This window comes from Phacochoerus africanus, chromosome 3, assembly GCF_016906955.1.
Source record: "Phacochoerus africanus isolate WHEZ1 chromosome 3, ROS_Pafr_v1, whole genome shotgun sequence".
Classification (NCBI taxonomy): domain Eukaryota; kingdom Metazoa; phylum Chordata; class Mammalia; order Artiodactyla; family Suidae; genus Phacochoerus; species Phacochoerus africanus.
This window is the reverse complement of record NC_062546.1, coordinates 67,275,420-67,295,613: the sequence shown is the minus strand read 5'-3', so window position 1 is coordinate 67,295,613 and position 20,194 is coordinate 67,275,420. Positions and strand designations below refer to the sequence as shown.

At 40.8% G+C, this 20,194-nt stretch overlaps 1 long non-coding RNA gene across 1 annotated transcript in view; it reads right to left on the bottom strand.

Annotated features, from left to right (window-relative positions):
• Window positions 1-4,124: 4,124 nt before the first annotated feature.
• Window positions 4,125-20,194, bottom strand: part of LOC125122955 (uncharacterized) — a 36,682-nt gene continuing 20,612 nt past the window's right edge. The window contains exons 5-6 of the long non-coding RNA XR_007133942.1: window positions 4,700-4,925; window positions 4,125-4,556 (exon numbers count right to left, since the gene is read on the bottom strand). This is a non-coding gene — a long non-coding RNA (uncharacterized LOC125122955). The remainder of the gene's footprint in view (window positions 4,557-4,699; window positions 4,926-20,194) is intronic.

Genomic DNA, 20,194 nt, shown 5'->3' with positions numbered 1-20,194 from the left:
GAAAGAGACAAATATCATATGATATAACTCTACGGAGGACAGTAGCATTTTACTAATAAAATAGCAAGGCTACACTGGAATATCTTACAGCAGCTGGAACTGAAGAGTGGCAGAATGTGACACACCAAACTAGGACCCTAGGAGTTTAGGGCCTGCCACCCCCAAAGCATGCCAATCTCGTATGTTGAGTATCTTGAGATGTTGGCACTGGCAAAACAGCAAAGGCAGGGAGAGGCTTTCTCCAAACTCCCCTACCTGCCTAAAGACAGAGTTTCCAAAGACAACTCACTTGTTATAACCCCCCACCCCCCACCGGGAGTCTCATCAACCAGGGAAGATTGGCTCTTATTACAGGAGAGACCAGAAGTTGAAACAAACTTTGGCACAAACTCTCATACCTCCCATCTATTCTTCAAAGGCCCATTCCCCCTCCTAAAAACAATTTACTCCCCCCTAAGAGGCCTATATCCTCCTCTCCTTTCCTTATTAAGATGGGCTTTTAATTCTGAAATCTCAGCCACCTGAGGTAGTTACTAATTTTTTCCCTGGTACCACCCATCTATATCTGAGGTACACGTGTTAATACAATTGTTTTCTCTCAGTAGCCTTTTATCACAGGAATCTCAGCTAAGAGCTCAGAAGGGTAGAGGGAAAATTCTTCCTCCACTACAGAATAAATGGGTATCACTAGAGGCAACAACATGCATTAAATCTCAGTGTTGAACAAAAGCAGCCAGATACTTCCATCCTATGACTATGTATAATTTTATGTAATAAAAATTACATGCTATGACTATATAGGATTTATTTGTATAATGTAAATGTTTCTATGTTTTATAATACACTTTAAATACATAAACGGAATAAAACTCAAACCAAGCCAAAAAAAAAAAAAAACATAACACTTTAGAATTCAGAATAAGGTACTTTTTTTTTTTTTTTTTGGGAGGGGGAGAATCACATTTTCCTTACTATCTCTCCCCTGCCACCCTCCCCCAACACTGAGCAGATAACTGACCAATCCAGGATGACAGTTGCTGGTGGGGTTCCAGGTGGAATGTTGGGGTTCGTTGTGCCTGGTGGATCCATGGTAACTGAGCAGAGCCCCTTGCTGGATCAGTGCCATGGAGGGGCTGCCGTCCTCTGTGGAGCTTGGCTTCGGGCTGATCCTTGGGAAGCTGAGGGAGGTGCTGGTGTTGCTGCTGCCCAGCGGCTTTGGTTCGTGGTTCACCATCCAGAACCTCCAGTGGGAGACAGTGGTGTACAGGTCTGTTATCATCCCCTTCGTGGTAGGTCTCTTCTTTACATTGCGACTGCTTCAGTCTGTTCGAAGTCGACTTTACCTGAGACGTGAAAAGCAGCTGGCAAAAACACTGGCTGCACAGATTGAGGAGAAATGCCAACTCATTGACAAGATTTATGCTGCTCAAAAGGAGGATGCAGAGGTGGAGGCATCGTTAGAGAATGCCAGGCTAGAGACAGAGTCATTAAATATACCTGGCCTCACTAACACCTACAGAGAGATGGTGAGGATCAACCTGATTTTGATGGAGGAACTCAATTCTCTGGCCCAAGAACTGGAGAACGAGAGAGTCAAGCAGACTAAACAAGAACAGGAGATGGTGGAGATGTTCAAGGAGCTCAAGGCCCTGGAAGAGGTCATGAGTACCACCACATTCCAAGGGGCCTTTCCAAACCAGGAGCGCCAAGCACCAAGCCCTGACGGCCCCTTCCCCAGCAGTGGGCCTGGGTATTAGAGCCGTACCTCTCCATCCCTGCCACTCAGGCCTCCCAAGCTGCCAGGTCGCATCCATCCCCTCTGATGGGTCCTCAACTGAACTACGCCGAGGCCAGTGGTTGCAGGGAGGCTCTTCAAACTTTACCTGCTGAGCACTGAAGTGAGTTCCTTCCCAGTTATCTTCTACCATCTAAATGTATTTCAGGTCCAAGAACACACCAAGAAATGTGGGACCTTTTCTATATTCACAGAATGCCTGGGTTCTTTCACATCTGTGGCGAAAGAAATATTGCACTGAAGAGACTAATCTTCAAACTCAGTTTGAAGCTTCCTTAAGCCACATTTCTCAAAACAGTTGTGTAACTATTATGCAACAATCTGACAAGTATATATTATTTTCTGTATAAATATTACATTATAAATTTGAAAGTATGTGCAGTTTATCAATACAGACTTTTAGTTGGAAATAGTAATATTATTTTCCTGGAATTAAATTCCCAGTAGTTGTAAATTGGTGAAAGCAACATTTTGCCCATGTTTGTATCATTTAAAAAAAAAAAAAAACCTCTTTTGAAATAAATAGTATGCTTAGAAATAAACTTTATCATTTAAGATTTACATTCTAATATGACAATGGTTACATTTGAAAAATTAAACTTGATAAATTCCATGCACTTTGTTTCCTTTCCTTACTGAAGTCTGAGCCCCACAGTCAGTACCTTTACTTATAGATGGCGTCCTCTCATTAGGCGTTAAGCACAGGCTGGTTTTTTTCACAGTGGAAGGGAGGCAGCGCACAACACTTTTATCATTGGAGGGAATCACACAAATAACTGACAGAGGCAGCCATCATGATAAGGTAAATGAGAAGTTCCTGTGGTGACTCAGTGGGTTAAGAACCTGACATCGTGTCTGAGAGGATGCAGGTTTGATCCCAGGCCTAGGCTCAGTGGGTGAAGGATCCAGTGTTGCCACAAGCGGGGGTATAGGTCCCAGACATGGTTGGGATCCCAAGTTGCTGTGTCTGCGGTGTAGGCTGGTGGATACAGTTCTGATTTAACACCTCCTCTGAGAACTTTCCTAGGCCAAGGTTGTGGCCCTGGCCACTACGCCCCAGGTGCTCTCTCAAGCCTGATATCCACACCTCCCCAGTGCGTGGGGTGGGGGGGTGGGGGGTCTCCAAGTCCACTTTCCGTGGGTCGCCTCCCCCTGGCGTTCAGGAAGTGAGTATCTGTTCTTCTATTCATTGCCAGTTTTTCCAGAAGAACTGGTGCCATCCCCCTTCACTTTTCCTCCTCCTCCTTTCCTTTTCCTTCCAAGGGGTGGAGAGCCCTTCCCTCCTCAAGAACTCTTCCTCTGCCTGGTGGTGGTGGTCCTGGCTGCCACTGGCCGCTCCTCTTCCCTGGCAGCTGTAATGCCTGCGATGCCTCCAGGGAGCCACCTGTTGGGTTTCCGGCCAGCCTGGCCAAGCGTGTCCCCTGATTGCACCCCAGGTCTTTCAAGAACAGATTGTGTTGGCCAAATGTTGGCCCATCTTTCCAGAATTACTGTCGCTGCCCCTTGTATACCCTTTCTCCAAAGCAGACACGCTGTTGCCCCAAAGGATGGAGAGTGCTACCCTCCTCAGGAACTCTTCCTCTGCCTGGTGGTGGTGGTCATGGCTAATGGGGGCCACTCCTCCTCTGGGCTTCCGCACTGCTATAAAACCCAGGCTACCTGGAGAGACCCCACCTGCAGGGCTTCTGAGCATGCCTAGTTGCCCCACTGGTGCAGCCACGACTCCCATGTGCCTGCTCTATGAAGGCCCCACCCCCACACCCCCTGTGGGCTCCCCAAAGTGGAGAGACTCACCCAGCCAGCTTGGCCACGTGTCCCCTGATTGAGCCCTAGGTCGTTCAAGAACAAATTTTGTTGGCCAGTTAGTTTCATCGTGTTCTCTCCTAAATTGGTTTCCATGAACTGCTTGTAAAGGACTGGAAAGAAGTAGAGCCTTGGGCACAACTTACTGATGAAAGGCCATCAGCTCAGTTACAACCCAGCACGCTGTGGAAAACCCTTCCCTAGAGAGCAGCCTGACACCTTTATTTTTTGACATTTAGTGAAGAGTTTGTTCATATAGACCAATATACTAACTAACAGAGGGCTTCCTGGCTTTTCCTTGTCTCCAAGTTTACACCTTGGGAGTAAATGAGACAAACGTGTGGAAAAGACACAAGTGTGTGTGCTTGCACACACACAAGCAAGCACACAGTTGTTGCTGTTTTAATCAGGGAAAAAGGATCTTGCTAGATAGGCTAGCTTTTTAAATATCATGTATAACTCAAGAGAAAGGAGAAGACAAAATGCCTTAAAATGGGAGAAAGGAAAAAAAAGGAAAAGGGGGAAATGCTAGGAAGAAGGGGGAGGGAGAGAAAAATAAATTTCTTTCCGTACTTTAAGCTAACTACATACAAACAAGTGGAAAAAATCTCTAAGTGGCAGAGACACCAAGGCTGCTTCACAGCAGGCTAAAGGCATTTTTAAAGAGTGTGTAAGGAAAGCTTATGGGAGAACCCCACAAGGAAGTGAACTGGGAGATTTAGCTAAGAGACTTAACCCCCGCCTTGCCAGAAAAAGCATTTCCATGCCTTTTCAGTTCTGCTCAGCCTCAGTCCATCCTTCTTGGAATTATGTAGCAACTACGTGCCCTAAGTTCAAGCCAGCAGCCCTGCTAATGGTGCTCCAAGCATTGCTTACCAGTTTCGCTTCTATAACCTTGCTTGCTCAGTTTCTTCCGCAGGAACATTGTCTGCTCCAGGAATGAGGAGGTTCAGGATTGCTTGCATGGGAGAAACAAGACCCTATATTATATAAAAGGTGCTGAGAACAAAGACCCGGTGCTCAGACTCTGGAGGTGACTCCTCTGAGCCTGCACTGGTGCCGAATAAACCTTGTTTTTCTGCATCTCCAAGTGCCACTTACCTCCTTCCACGGCCACGGTTTCTGCAGTTTGTCTAGGAGCCTCTTGGTTCTCATCTCCAACAGGCATCAGTGTGTAGTACTCCCAAGAAGCCTGTGGGACCCCAAAACAATGCTTGATTATCCAGTCTTCATGGAGTCTCGTAGCTTCCACACCAACTTCTTTGAGCTTCCCATACTGGGCTCCGCTACCCAACGTCCACTCAGCTCACAGGCACACCTTCAGACCCTGGAGAAAGCAGCTGGCTGTTAACTGTTCACAAGACGGTTGACTCCCCCAGAATAAGGTTACTTTTAGAGAGAGTCATAACTACAAAGGGGCCCACCGGGCAGCGGATGTCTCTGGGGGCTGGTAAGGTTCTATTTCTTCATGTAGGTGGTGGTTATAGAGCTATGTTCCACATGTGAAAACTCATGGAATCATACTCTTCTGTGCATACTTTCCATAGTATGCTACACTTCAGAAATTTAACAAAAATGTGAAAACACAAACCACAATGAGATATCACCTCACATCTGTTAGAGTGGCTGTTATAAAAATAAAAAGGAGATAGATAACTACTGTTGGTGAAGATTGGGAACAAAAAGAGAACATTCATGCACAGTTGGTTAGACCAGAAATTGGTACAGCCACATGGAAAACAGGATGGCGATTCCTCAAAAAGCTAAAAATAGAACCATTATATGATTCAGCAGTTCCCCTCTGGGTATATATTCATGTCCAAAGGAAATTATATCTTTATCTCAAAGATATACTTACACCCCCATTTTAAATGCAGCATTATTAACACAAGCCAAGACATGAAAATAACCTATGTGTTCACTGATTGATGAGTGGATAAAGTAAATATATGATTATACACACACATACATGTGTAGTATGCATGTATAGTGGAAAATTATTTAGCCCTCAAAATGTCCATCAACAGATGAATGGATTAAGAAGATGTGGTGTATATACACAATGGAATACTACTTGGTCATAAAAAAAGAACAAAACAATGCCATTTGCAGCAACATGGGTGGAACTAGAGACTCTCATCCTGAGTGAAGTAAGTCAGAAAGAGAAAGACAAATACCATATGAAATCACTTATGTCTTGAATCTAATACAAGGCACAAAGGAACCTTTCCACAGAAAAGAAAATCAGGGACTTGAAGAATAGACTTGTGCTTGCCAAGGGGGAAGGGGAGGGAGTGGGAGGGACTGGGAGCTTGGGGTTAATAGGTGCAGACTGTTGCCTTCGGGATGGATTAGCAATGGGATCCTGCTGGGTAGCACTGGGAACTCTGTCTAGTCACTTATGATGGAACACGTAATGTGAGAAAAAAGAATGTATACATGTATGTATAACTGGGTCACCATGCTGTCCGGTAGAAAAAAATACATATAAAGAAATAAAAATTAAAAAAAAAAAAAAACTGGAGTTCCCGTCGTGGCGCAGTGGTTAACGAATCCGACTAGGAACCATGAGGTTGCGGGTTCGATCCCTGCCCTTGCTCAGTGGGTTAACGATCCGGCGTTGCCGTGAGCTGTGGTGTAGGTTGCAGACGCGGCTCGGATCCCGCGTTGCTGTGGCTCTGGCGTAGGCCGGTGGCTACAGCTCCGATTCAACCCCTAGCCTGGGAACCTCCATATGCCGCGGGAGCAGCCCAAGAAATAGCAACAACAACAACAACAACAACAACAAAAAGACAAAAAGACAAAATAAAACAAAAAAACAAAAACTAGTATCTTAGGAAAAAAAAATGAAAATCCTGAAAGTACTGGAGCCCGTATATTAGGTAGCTTCTGAAAGGCACTAGACACTAAGGGAAAAGGTGATTTTTCTCATTTTAAAAATTCCATTTGGAGGAAAACCTCAGTCTGCACTGACTAGGAAACCTGTATATAACGCATAGTCTTTCTGAGGTAAAGAACAGGAAAACAGAGTTAGTACAAACACAGTCAAGGCAAAATGAGGAATGAATTTGGGGAAGGAGAAAGCCAAAGAAAGTTAGATTCAGATTCCATTTACAAACTCTACTGAATTCACTAACACTGAACCATTTAAGTGTGGAACAGATTCCAGTATGCCAGACAAAGCTAGAACTATGAAATAATATCTGTATTACCACCCATGGGAAAGAGATTGTAGTTTGAGTCAAACTATGTTAATTTTCTGCTAAAAGACAAAATCAACCCTCTTAAGGAGAATAGAACAATAGTCAGACTTCTTCACTGCATGATTTTATAACATCCAAGATAGAGTCCAAAATTCATTGATACACCACTGTCCAAGAAAATTAGAGCAAGCCTTGAAATGGTAACAGAAAGTAGTTCTTAGTTCTCCTGATCCCCTTAGTTCTCCTTAATCTTTAGAGGGTTAGTCTCTTCCTTGGATTATGGTTTTATTAAGTTTAGGACCTCTCTTACTCACTCCATCACTTGCAGCCAATATTTGTGGAGCTCTCAGGTGGGAGAAGAGTGGTAGCATAACTCTGCTTTGCATCACTGCAGGATCTTGGGCCAAGAACTAAAGAAATAAAACTTCTAAGAAAAAAAAAATCTAAAAAAGTGGTTTTGTCTAGCTCATGTATAAAATTTCAAAAACAACACAGAGAACGCCAAATTAAAATGTGCAAAAGTGTGTATATGTTAAAATAAGCTATATGAATGAGCCCCATGTATTAATTTAGATGAAAGGAACAAATAAAACATTTTTTGAAACATATTCATTCGCACAGTTGAGATCCAGCTTTAACTGTAAGTGAAATTCCCTCAGTGCTTTTACACATGGAAGTCCTAGAGGAAGAAGGCACAGGTAAAATATTATGAGATGAAAGATACTTTCTTACATTAGATATATATTTTTGCTTTTTAGGGCCATGCCTGCAGCATATGGAAATTCCCAGGCTAGGGGTTGAATCAGAGCTATAGCTGCTAGTCTACAGAACAGTGCATGGCAACGTGAGATCCTTGACCCACCAAGAGAGGACATGATTGAACCTGCATCCTCTTGGATGCTAGTCAGGTTCATTGCCGCTGAGCCACAAATGGAAACTCCTAGATTTTATTCTCGGTGAAGTTGTGCGGATCCTTAGAGTTGTGGGAACTCAGCTCAGGAAACAGTAGGGTTGAGATAATCATTTAAGCAACACATTGCCATACAACCATTATTACATGTTTGCCATATAAAAGGACAAAGCCTATATATCACTCCTTTAAATAGGAGGCTTTAACTTCAAATCTTCTAGTTATCAATCATGCAGCTTTGGTCAAAGTACATGGTTTATCTGAGGTTGATGTCACCTGAATACGGGAACAATATCTCTCTCACATACAATAAATGACATATTTTTAACACAGTGCCCAGTATATATTTCATTTGAATAATAAATTCAGAGAAAAAATGGTATGCAATGATGATGACACCCTTTAAAATTCATTGTGACTTTTGGAACCCTTCTAATTTTACTGGAATAAAGCTGATGTTGAAGTATTACAAAAAAGAAAATATATGATTATACACACCTATACTTGTGTGTGTATGTATGTGTAATGGAATATTATTCGGCCATCAATAAGAATTAAATCTTGTCATTTGCAACATGTATATGCCTTGAGGGCATTATGCTGAGTGAAATAAGTCAGAGAAAGAAACACTATATGATCTCACTTATATGTGGAAACTAAAAAACAAACACAAACCAGCAAGCTCATAAGAAAACATATCGGTGGTTACCAGAGGTGGGGGTGGGTGGATGAAATAAGTAAAAGAGATCAAAAGGCAAAAACTTCCAGTTATCAAATAATTAAGCCATGAGTAGGTAATGTACAGCATACTTACTGCAGTTAATACTATTATATAGTGTATTTGAAAGTTGCTAAGAGAGTAAGTCTTAGAAGTTCTCTTAAGAGTAAGGAAACTCAAGTCTAGGAAGAACAGAGTCTCCCAAACAGGATAAACCCAAGGAGGAACACACCAAGACACACAGTAATAAAACTGACAGAAATTAAAGACTTAGGTATTAAAATCAACAAAGGAAAAGCAACAAGCAGCATGCAAGGGAACCCCTCATAAGACTGTCAACTTATTTTTCAACAGAAACACTGCAGGCCAGAAGGGAGTGGCATGATATATTTAAACGGATAAAAGGGAAAAACTTAGAACCAAGAATACTCTACCCAGCAAGGCTCTCATTCAGATTTGATGCAGAAATCAAAATTTTACAGAAAAGCAAAAGCTAAGAGAGTTCAGCACAACAAAACCGGCTCTACAAAAAATGCTGAAGGAACTTCTCTAGGCACAAGGAAAAAGCCACAAGTAGAAATTAGAAAGTCACCGCTAAAGGCAAACATACAGTAAAGATAGGAAATATTCCACACACAAATGTAGTATCAAACACAAATGTAGGATCAAAACCGGTAATCACAAGAGGAAGAGGGTACAAATGCAGGATATTTGAAATTCATTTAGAATTAAGAAGTCAGCACTTTAAAAAAATCTTGTATATATGCAGACTGCTATTTGAAAACTTCATGGGAACCACAAATGAAAAATCTATAAACGATGTACACATGAAAAAGAAAAAGGAATATACACATAACACTAAAGACAAGTCACAAAATCATAAGAGAACAAAAGCGGGGGGGGGGGGACTACAAAAAAAATTAACAAAATGGCAATAAGAACACATATATCTATAATTGCCTTAAATGTAAAAGGACTAAATGTTCCAACCAAAAGACACAGCCAAAGATACAGGCTGACCGAATGGATATTAAAACAAGACTCACATATATGCTGCCTAAAAGAGACTCACTTCAGGTCTAGAGACACATAGAACTAAAATTTGGGGATGGAAAAAGGCATTTATGTAAGTGGAAATCAAAAGAAGGCTGGAGTAGCAATATTTACAATTTCAAAGTAGAGTTTAAATTAAAAACTGTTACGAGACAAAGCAGGTCGCTACATAATGATCACGTGAATCAATCTGGGACCAATCCAAGAAGATTTAACAATTGTAAAAATACATGCATCCAGCAGGAGAACATCTCAATGTATAAGGCAAATGCTAACAGCCATAAAAGGAGAAATTGACAGTAATACAGTAATAATTGGAGACTTTAACACCCCATTTACACCGATGGACAGATCATCTACACAGAAAATCAACAAGCAAACACAGGTCTTAAACCACACCCTAGACCAGACAGACTTAATCGATATTTATGGGACATTCCATCCCAAAGCAGCAGAATATATAGTCTTCTCTAGTGCACATGGAATATTCTCCAGGATAGATCATACCTTGGGACACAAATCAAGCCTCAATAAGTTTAAGGAAATTGAACTATCCAGCATCTTTTCCAACCATGATGCTACAAGATTAGAAATCAAGGTCAAGAAAAAGAAAACAGCAAACCCCCCCCCCCAAAAAAAAAACAAACAACTGCAAACAGCCTGGGGGCTAAACAATATGCAACTACACAACCCATGGATCACTGAAAAAGTCAAAAAGTAAATTGAAAAAACACCTAGAGATGGGGAGTTCCTATTGTAGCTCAGTAGTTTAAGGACACAACATTGTCTCTGTGAGGATGCAGGTTCAATCTCTGGCCTTGCTCAGTGGGTTAAGGATCTGACGTTGCTGAAAACTGCAGTGTGGGTTGAAGATGTGGCTCAGATCCAGTGTTGCCTCGGCTGTGACATATCCCACAGCTGCAGCTTCAATTTGACCCTAGCCTGGGAACTTCTATATGCTGCTGTAAAAAGGAAAAAAAACAAAAAAACCTAGAGACAAACGACAATGAAAACATGATGCTCCAAAACCTACGGGTTACAGCAAAAGCAGTTCTAAGAGGGAAGTTTATTGCAATACAATCTTAGGAAATAAACAAACAAAAATTTCAAACAACCTAACCTTATAACTAAAACAACCTGAAAAAGACAAGAGTTGGTTCTTTGAAAAGATCAACAAAATTGAAATTTTTTAGCTAGTCTCATCAAGAAAAAAGACGGGGGGGGGGGGAGAAGAGGGCTCAAATCAATAAAATTAGAGACGAAAAAGAAGTTACAACAGATACCATAGAAATGCAAAGGATCATAAGAAACTATGGCAAGAAACTATATGCCAATAAAGTGGACAGCCTAGAAGAAACGTACAAACTCTTAGAAAGGTACAATCTCCCAAATCTGAACCAGGAAGAAATACAAAATATGCACAGACCAATCGCAAGTACTGAACTTGAAACTGATTTGACAAACAGGAATTCCCACTGAGGCTCAGCAGGTTAAGAACCTGACTAGTACCTATGAGGATGGTGGTTCTGTCCCTGACCTTGCTCAGTGGATTAAAGATCTGGCATTGCTTTGAGCTGCAGTGTAGCCTGGGAACTTCCATTTGTCTGTTTGGAGGTGTGGCTCCAAAAAGACAAAAAAAATAAATGCATTTTTTAAAAAGAAGAACTTCCAACAAACAAAAAATTGGGATCAGATGGCTTAACAAGTATATTCTTCTGTCTTTTAATTCTTCGTCTTTTTAGGCTCTCTCCCATAGCATATGGAAGTTCCCAGGGTAGGGATCAAATCAGAGCTACAGTTAGTTGTTGGCCTACACCACAGGAACACCAGATCTGAGCCATGCCTGTGACCTACACTACACAGCTCATGGAAATGCCAGATCCTTAAACCATTGAGAAGGGTGCCAGGGAGTGAACCCACATCCTCATGAATACTAGTTGGTTTCGTAACCCACTGAGCCACAACAGGAATTCTCAACAGCTAAATTTTACCAAATATTTAGAGAAGAGTTAACAGCTATCCTTCCAAAACAACTCCAAAAAATGGCAGAGGAAGGAATACACACAAGCTCATTCCATGAGGCTACCGTCACCCTGACACAAAAACCACACTAAGATACCTCAACAAAAGAAAATCACAGGCGAATATAGACACAAAAATCCTCAAGATATTAGTAAACTGAATCTAACGATTAAAAGGATCATACATCACGACTAAGTGGGATTTATCCCACAGATACAAGCATTCTTTGATATCCACAAGTCAATCAGTGAGAAATGCGACATCAACGAATTGAAGAATAAAAACTACATGATCATCTCAACAGATACAGAAAAGGCTTTTGAGAAAACTGAACACCCATTTTTGATAAAAACTCTCCAGGAAGTGGGCATAGAGGAAACCGATTTCAACATAGTAAAGGCCATAGGTGACTAATCCACAGCTAATATCATTTCCTCCAAGTTCAGGAACAAGACAAGGATGTCTAGTCTCACCACTCTTATTCAGCATGATTTTGGAAGTCTTAGCCATGGCAGTCAGAGAAGAAAAATAAAAGGAATCCAAACTGGAAAAAGAAGTAAAACTGTCACTGCAAATGACATGGTACTATACATAGAAAATTCTCAAGATGCTACAAGAAAACTTTTGGAGCTCCATGCATTCAGCAAAGTTGAAGGATACAAAATCAATACACAGAAATCTGTTGCATTTCTACACACTGACCATGAAAGATCAGAAAGAGAAGTTAAGGAAACAATCCCACTTACCATCATACCAAAAAAAAAGAGGAAAATACCTAGGAATAAACCTACCTAAAGAGGCAAAAGATCTGGGCTCTGAAACTCCTAAGACACTGATGAAGGAAGACAAAAATGACACAAACAGATGGAAAGATATACCATGTTTTTGCATTGGAAACATCAGTATTGTCAAAATGACTATACTACTCAAGGCAATTACAGATTCAGTGCAACTCTTATCAAATTACTGATGATATTTTTTGCAAAACTAGAACAAAATTTTTTAACATTTGTATGGAAATACAAAAGCCCTTGTTAGTCAAAGCAATCTAGAAAGACAAAAACAGAACTGAAGGATCATATCAAGACGGCAGGTAAATAGGACATGGAGTTCACCCTCTCCCACAAATACATAAAAAAAGAAACTCTACCTGCGGAATGATTCTCACAGAACATCTACCGAATGCTGACAGAAGACCTCAGGCTTCCAAAAGGTCAAGAAAATCACCACATAGGTGGGTAGGACAAAAGGAAAAACAAAAAAGAAGAGAGAAAAAGGAATCAGGGCAGGACCAGCATCCCCTGGAGGGAACTGTGAAAGAGGAAAGATTTCTGCATACTGGGAGGTGCCCTGACTGGTGGGGACATCAGCTAGCAGAGAAGGGGAGCTTCAGAACCCTGCAGAAAAGTGCAGCAGCTTGTCTGAGAAGAGCAAAGCAGAGAGAGGTCCACACAGAAGGTCAGTGCCACCACCTAGCACATCCCAGCCTGAGATGCTCAAGCACTGGGACGGGCAGGTCCCGGATACTGAGGCTTGGGCTTTGGAGGCCAGACCTGGGGAGAACACTAGTGTTGGCTGCATGTAACCAGCCTGAGAGTGCTAGGGTTTGGTGCACCACAGTCAAGAGAATACAAGAGGAGGCCTGGGCCTGCCAGAGACGCAAGCTATGATTATTGGCAAGCACAAGAGGAGGGGAGCAGGACTGCCTAGAAACTTCCCTTTGCATGCAGGCTACCAGGCAGCACCTGCATGGGGTACAGGGGTTGGCACAAGCCACAGAAGCCATCTCAGGGTCCAGAAGCGGGCTTGGCTCAGCACTGCCAAGAGTCTCACAACCAGTTACCACACACCGCCTCCCTGGGAATGTGCACAGCCCAATGCCACCACCATTGCTACTGACAAGAGCCCTGTGACCAGCTGCCACTCATCACCCCCATCTTCCTGGGAGCACACATGCCGCATTGCTGCTGCTTCTGCTGGGGGCCCCACCACTGGGTGCCACTTGCCCATCTCACCTTTCTTGGAGTGAGCAGAGGCTGTGCACCTGCATGTCCCCTATCAAGGGGATAGTGGTCTGCATAAACTGAGGAAAGGGACAGCAAGCATCCAAACCAAAAGCAGCCCTTACGCGGAAAACATGGTAAACACACAAGCTACCAGGGATGCTCCTACATATCAGTATGTCTCACTACAGACATATTGCAGTCTCAAAGACTAGAGTAGACAACTGTTTCCCCTAAACAGAGTAAGAAAAATATAAGCAAAATGAAGAAGCAGAGGAACTGTTCTCAGTTTCAAACAAACAAACAAACAAACAAACAAACAGGAGCATTCCCCTGAAGGAGCAAACAATGAAACAGACCTCTGCAGACTGACGGACATGGAGTTCAAAAGGAGGTAATGAAAATACTGAAGGAATGAAAAAAGGCTCTCAAAGAAATGCAGATTACTGTAAAAAGGAACTAGAAAATAGGAGGAAGAGCCAAGAAAAATTAGAAAATTTATTTGCCAAAACAAAAGCTGAGATAAAGGCATTGAAGACCACAATGAATAATGCAGAGGAATGAATAAATGACTTGGAAGATGGAATAATGGAAATAACCCACTCAGGACAGCAGATAGAAAGCAAAATGGAAAAAAATGAAATATAAGAGCTCTATGGAACATGTCATATCTATGCACATTAGGGATTCCAGAAGAAAAAAGAGAAAATAAGATGGAAAAAATATTTGAAAAAATTATGGTTGAAAACTTTCCAAGTCTACAGGTAGAAACAGGTATCTATGTACGGAAAGCACAGAGGATCCCAAACAAGATGAACCCCCAAAGACCTACATAAAGAAATATTATAATACAAATGGCATAAGTTAAAGAGAGGATTCTAAAGACAGCAGAGAAAAACAAAGAGTTAATTACAAGAACCCCCCATAAGGCTATCAGTTGATTTCTGCATGGAGAGCTACAAGCCAGAAGGGAGCAGCAAGATATATTATTAAAAGTTCTAAAAGAGAAAAGTCTGAAATTTAGATTCCTCTAACTCAGCAAGATTATCCTTTAAAATAGGAGAAATAAAGAATTTGTCAGACAAACAAAACTAAAAAGAGTACAGCAATACTAAAACTACCCTAAAAGAAATATTGAAAGATCTCCTCTAAAGAGGAAAGAAGAAGATAGAAGGAGGAACAGTAACAGGATAAATATGAGGATGCAAAAAAGGTCATCAAAATCATAAAATGTGAGGAAGGAGAGTAGGAAAATGTAGACTTTTCAAAAAAATGTATTAAGGCTATATGACTATTTGATTAAAGCAAACATATACGGGAAGAGGATAACATACTTAAGCAAGAGGGCAACTACAGATCAAAAACAAACAATAGGGAGTTCCCGCAGTGGCGCAGTGGTTAACAAATCCGACTAGGAACCATGAGGTTGTGGGTTCCGTCCCTGCCCTTGCTCAGTGGGTTAAGGATCCGGCGTTGCCTTGAGCTGTGGTGTAGGTTGCAGATGCGGCTCGGATCCTGCGTTGCTGTGGCTCTGGCGTAGGCTGGTGGCTACAGCTCCGATGGGACCCCTAGCCTGGGAACCTCCATATGCTGTGGGAGTGGCCCAAGAAATAGCAAAAAGACAAAAAACAAACAAACAAACAAACAATAGATTCACGAAAAGCAAAAAGAAGAGGACACAAGCATAAAATGAGTCATCCAACCACAAAAAAAAATAAAATAAAATAAAATAAAATAAAGAAGAAACAAAGAGGCAACTGGAAAACAGGTTTAAAATGGTAATAAATACATATTTATCAAGAATTACCTTAGATGTCAATGGACAGAATGCTCAAATCCAAAGACACGGAGTGGCAGCCTGGATAAAAAACAAGAGCCTACACAATAGCCAAGAGCTGGAAACAACCCAAATGTCCATCAACAGATGACTGGATCAGGAAGATGTGGTATAGATACACCATGGAATACTACTCAGCCATAAAAAAGAATGAAATAATGACATTTGCAGCAACATGGATGGACCTAGAGACTCTCATACTGAGTGAACTAAGTCAGAAAAACAAATACCATATGATATCACTCATACCTGGTATCTAATATACAGCACAAATGAACCTTCCCACAGAAAAGAAAATCATGGCCTTGGAGAATAGACTTGCCGTTGCCTGGGGGGAGGGGGAGGGACGGGGAGGGATTGGGAGCTTGGGGTCAACAGATGCAAACTATTGCTCACGGAATGGATTTACAATAAGATCCTGCTGTGTAGCACTGAGAACTATGTCTAGATACTTGCAAAGCAGCACGACAATGGGAGAAAAAATTGTGTATACATGTGTGTATAACTGGGTCCCTATGATGTACAGTGGGAGAAAAAGGTGTTGAGGGCAATAACAATACAAATTAAATTAAAAAAAAAAAACTAAAAAAAAAAGAAAACTATTAGGGAAAAGATAAAACTAAAAAAAAAAAGTGCCTACAACATGCTGCTTACAAAAGACTCACATTAGGGCAAAGGACGCATGTAAATTGAAAGTGTGGGTATGGTAAAAGATATTTCATGTGAATGGAAAAGACAGGAATGTGGGAGTCGCAATACTCATGTCAGATAGAATAGACTTTAAAACAAAGGCCATAAAGAAAGACAAAGAGGGACACTAATGATAAAAGGATCAATTCAGGAAGAGGATATTGACACTCATCAATATATATACCCCTAATAGAGGAGCACCCAAATATGTACGACAAATACTAACAGATGTAAAAGGAGAAATGGATGGAAATGCGGTAATAGTAGGAGAACGTAACACCCCACTGACATTAATGGACAAATCCCTAGAGATAAAATCAATAAGGCATTAGTGATCCTAAATGACACAATAGAAGGGTTAAACTCAATTAATATATTCTTAGGACATTACCTCCCCCCAAAAGCAGAATATACATTCTTTTCACGTGCACATCAAACATTATCTAGGATTGACCACATACCGGGGCAAAAAATTAACCTCAACAAACTTAAGAGGGTAGAATTTATTTCAAGCATCTTTTTTGACCACAGTGGCATGAAACTATAAATCTACTACAGGAAGAAATATAAGAAAAAACTAGCTACTTGGGGACTAAGCAACTTGCTTCTGAAAAAACCAATGGGTCAACAAGGAAATCAAAAAGGAAATTAAAGAATATCTTGAGGAGTTCCCATCATGGCTCAGTGGTTAACGAATCCGACTAGGAACCATGAGGCTGTGGGTTCAATCCCTGGCCTCACTCAGTGGGTTAAGGATCCGGCGTTGCCATGAGCTGTGGTGTAGGTTGCAGGCACAGTTCGGATCCAGCATTGCTGTGGCTCTGGCGTGGGCTGGTGGCTACAGCTCCGATTAGAACCCTAGCCTGGGAAACCTCCATATGCCATGGGTGTGGCCCTCGAAAAGACCAAAAAAAAAAAAAAAAAAGAATATCTTGAGACAGGGAGTTCCTAGTTGTGGTGAAGCAGAAACAAATCCAACTGTTATTCATGAGGATGCAGGTTTGATCCTTGTCCTCATTCAGTGGGTTGGGGATCCAGTGCTGCCATGGATTCCGCATTCCTGTGGCTGTGGTGTAGGCCGGCAGCTGCAGCTCAGATTCAATTTAACCCCTAGCCTGGGAACTTCCACATGCCCTAAAAAACAAACAAGAACTTTGAGACAAATGCCAATGAAAACATAACCACACAAAATCTATGGGATACCACAAAAACCATCTTAGAGGAAATTTCAGAGTGATACAGGCCTTCCTCAAAAAACAAACAAACAAAAAAATCTCAAATCAACAACCTAATCTATAACCTAAAAGAATTAGAAGAAGAAGAACAAAAGCTAAAGTCAGCAAAAGGAAGGAAATAATAAACAGAGAAAATCAAAGAGAGATTAAAAAATAGAAAAAAATATCAATAAAACCAAGAGCGCATCCTTTGAAAGGGTAAACAAAATTGACAAACCTCTGGCCACACTCACCAAGACGAGAACCCAAGCAAACAAAATAAGAAATGAGGAAGGAGAAATCTCAACTTATACCACAGAAATACCAAAAAAAAAAAAATTTTTCAGAGAACACTATGAGCAATTATATGCCAACAAATTTGAAAACCCAGAAGAAACAGACAACTTTCTAGAAATCTATAGCCCACCTAAAATAAATCAAGAAGACAACAGATGCTCTGAATAGACTGAGCACTAGAAATGAAATTGAATATGTAATGAAAACACTCCAGACAACCAAAAGTCCAGGACCAGATGGCTTTGCAGGCTAATTCTACCAAACATACAAAGAAGAACTTGTAACCCATCATTCTTAAAATCTTTCAAAAGACTGAAGAAGGAACACTCACAAAGACCTTCTGTGAAGCCACCATTACTCTAACACCACAACCAGACAAAGATTCTACCCAAAAAGAAAATGATAGGTCAATATACTTGACGAATATAAATGCAAAAATTCTCAACAAAATTTTGGCCAACTGAATCCAACAACACAAAAAATGATCATACACCACGACGAAATGGGATTCATCCCAAGTTCACAAGGATGAGTCAACATACACAAAGTCAATGTAATATACCACATTAACAAAAGAAAAGTCAAAAACCACATCATCATCTCAATAGATGTAGAAAAAATATTTTTTTTTTTTATCTTTTTGCCTTTTCTAGGGCCGCTTCCACAGCATATGGAGGTTCCCGGGCCAGGGGTCTAATCAGAGCTGTAGCTGCCGGCCTATGCCAGAGCCACAGCAACTTGGGATCCGAGCCACATCTGTGACCTATACCACAGCTCACAGCAACACTGGATCCTTAACCCACTGAGCAAGGCCAGGGGTCGAACCTGCAACCTTATGGTTCCTAGTCAGATTCATTAATTTCTGAGCCATGACGGGAACTCCGATGCAGAAAAAATTTTGACAAAGTTCAATATCCATTCATGATTAAAAAAAAAAAAATCTCTTACCCAAGTGGATATAGAGGGAACACATCTCAACATAGTAAAAGCCATTTATGACAAACCCACAGTCAATAAAATATTCAAAGGAGAAAGGCTAAAAACTTTCCTGCTAAAATCTGGAACAGGCAAGGAAGCCCACCTCTCACCACTTTTATTCAGCATTGCTTTGGCTAGGGCTTCCAATGCTATCAGACAAATAAGTAAGTAAATAAATAAATAAATAGTATCCAAATTGGAAGAGAAGAGGTACAATTATCACTGTATGCAGATGACATGATACTCCATATGGGAAATCCTAAGGTCTCCACTCAAAAACAACTATGATAAATTCAGCAAGGTAGGAGGATACAAACCTTATAGAAATCGGTTGCATTTCTTCACACTAACAGTGAACTAGCAAAAACAGCAACTATAAAAATGACCTCTTTTCAAATCACATCAAAAAATGAAATTCTTAGGAAAAAATTTGACCAAGGAGGTGAAAGACTCATGCTGAGAATTAGAAAACATTGATAAAGGAAATTGAAAATGATTCAAAGAAATGGAAAGATATCCCATGCTTTTTGGACTGAAGAATTAATCTTATTAAAATGCCCATACCACCTAAAGCAATCTACAGATTTAAGGCAATCCTTATCAAATTACCCATGACCATTTTCACAAAACTAGAACAAATAATCCTCAAATTTATATGGAATTATAAAAGACACAGAATTGCCAAAGCAATTCTGAGGAAAAAGAACAAAGCTAGAGGCATAGCTCTCCCAGACTTTAGACAATAATACAAAGCAACAGTAATCCAAACAGCATGCCATAAAGCAGACATACTCATCAATGTAACAAGAGCCAAGAAATAAATCCACACATACAGGATCAGTTCATCTTCAACAATGCAGAAAAGAACATACAATGGCAAAAAGACAGTCTCTTCAGCAAGTGATGTTGGGAAAGCTGAATAGCCACACGTAAATCCATGAAGTTAGCACACTGCACACATCACACACACACACACACACACACACAAACCCACAATGACTTAAAGACTTAAATATAAGGCATTACACCATAAATCTCCTAGAAGAGAACATAAGCAAAACATTTTATCACACCAATCATAGCAAAGCAAAATGAAAAGGAAGCATCACCTCACAACAGCCAGAAGGGACATCATCAAAAAGTCTACAAACCATAAATGCTAAAGTGGCTGTGGAGGAAAGAGAAATCTTCTACACTGTTGGTAGGAATGTAAGTGGGTTCAACACCTATAGAGAAAACTGTGGAGGTTCCGCAGAAACTAAAAACAGAACTATCATATGGTAGAGGAAGCCCATGCCTGAGAAGCTATCTGGACAAAACAATAGTTGGAAAAGATGCACCCTATGTCCATAGCAGCACTGTTCACAATAGCCAAGACATGGAAACAACCTACATGTCCATCCATAGATGAATGGATAAAGAAGATATGGTACATATATAGAAGAGAATATGAATCAGCCATAAAAAAGAAGAAAATAATGCCATTCTCAGCAACATGGATGCAACTAGAGATTATCACACTAAGTGAAGTAAGTCAGAAAGAGAAAAACAAGTCCCCTGTGATATCACTTACTTGTGAAATCTAAAATATGGCACAACGAACATAGGGGTGCATGTATCTTTTTCAATGAAAGTTTTATCTGGATATATGCCCAGAAGTGGGATTTCTGC